The sequence below is a fragment of the Crinia signifera genome, chromosome 19, assembly GCF_055691185.1.
Source record: "Crinia signifera chromosome 19, ASM5569118v1, whole genome shotgun sequence".
Classification (NCBI taxonomy): Eukaryota; Metazoa; Chordata; class Amphibia; order Anura; family Myobatrachidae; genus Crinia; species Crinia signifera.
In genome coordinates, this window is record NC_139226.1 from 91789313 (window position 1) to 91790734 (window position 1422).

The 1422-nt window shown below is 50.4% G+C and overlaps 1 non-coding gene across 1 annotated transcript; it reads right to left on the minus strand.

The window, feature by feature from the left end:
* Positions 1-202: 202 nt before the first annotated feature.
* On the minus strand, positions 203-285 carry TRNAL-CAG (transfer RNA leucine (anticodon CAG)). Its single transcript has one exon. It is a non-coding gene; the product is annotated as a tRNA-Leu (tRNA).
* Between the last annotated feature and the right edge of the window lie 1137 nt (positions 286-1422).

The window sequence follows — 1422 nt, forward strand, 5'->3', positions numbered from 1 at the left end:
GTGCCTCATACCGCAATCGCAGGTAAATGATATGCGATGTGTCACTTTTTATGTGATCCGTCGCAGCAATGCATCTAAATCGCATAAAAAGAGGCCATTTTGCACTAGTGGATGGAGGCCTTAAGATTTGGCTACACTGAAACATCCTCAATCTTTATTTTTTAATAGATTAACTTTTTCTCAAAACAAAAATAGGTATCAATGTCAGAAGTGGGATTCGAACCCACGCCTCCAGAGGAGACTGCGACCTGAACGCAGCGCCTTAGACCGCTCGGCCATCCTGACAAGTGATAAAACATACTATTTGTATTGGAATAACTCAGGGTTATGAAAAAAACTTGAACTGAGCAGTATTGTGATCGGCAAAACTGTTGATGCAATGCTACACAACATTCATTTCTTACTTATCCCTCTCTTTACTGACCCATACAATCCAAGCTTTCCTTAGGGAGCATACACACTGAGTGATTGGAAAGCCATCCACTTGGCTGGTAATACCAGCAGAGTGGCGGCGATTATGCGCGGGGGGGGGGGGGGGGGTCATTAGTGCTTCCCGCTCATTGCCGGGCCATACACATTGAAAATCATCCCTTCCCACCAAAAGATAATAATAAACTATGCTTCTGCATACCTCCCAACTTCTCTTCCCATGGAAGAGGGACAGCCGCCCGAAAATAAGGGGCGTGGCTTACTGGCAAGGGAGCCTTCGCTGCTGCTGCAGGGAGAGATGGAGAGCGGTGCAGCTGCTTCTATGGGGAGAGGAGCAGAGCGCAACGCAGAGCACGCTCCCTCTCCCCTCCTGGTGTCCCCTCTAGCGGAGTGGACATTTGAAATATTGTGCGCACTGTTGTTGTGCGTGACGTCGGGGGAGCACGCCGGGCGCCGGCACCACATGATTAAAGGGGGGGGGGGGCGGGCTGAGGTGAAAGCAGGGAGATGAATTGGAGTGGAAGCTGCAGGGGTGACAGTCATTGACAGCTGGGCAGAGAGCAGGGGGCTGCCTGGCTGTATTCAGAGCACTGCAGGCAGTGGCGTAACTAGATACATGTGGGCCCCATAGCAAAAGTTTGTAAGGGCCCCTATTTATTACCTTATGCTGAAAAATGTATACAGCACATGATACTTTGACAGGCAAAGTGGGCCCCTCTCAGCTCTGGGCCCCATAGCAGCTGCACCCCATGCACCTATGGTAGTTACGCCCTTGACTGCAGGTCACGGCTATTTGAAATAATACCCCTTTCACAACAGAAAATGCAGGGATTTACCCAGGATTATGGTCCCAGGATCATGCAGGGACATTCCCAGGCTGAACCCTTATACACCAGCCTAGTCCCTGCATTTTCTGGTGTGAGGGGGAGAGACAACCACTCCCCTCTCCCTACCCCCCTTTAACCAACCAGCTATATCTTCGGAACCAACTGA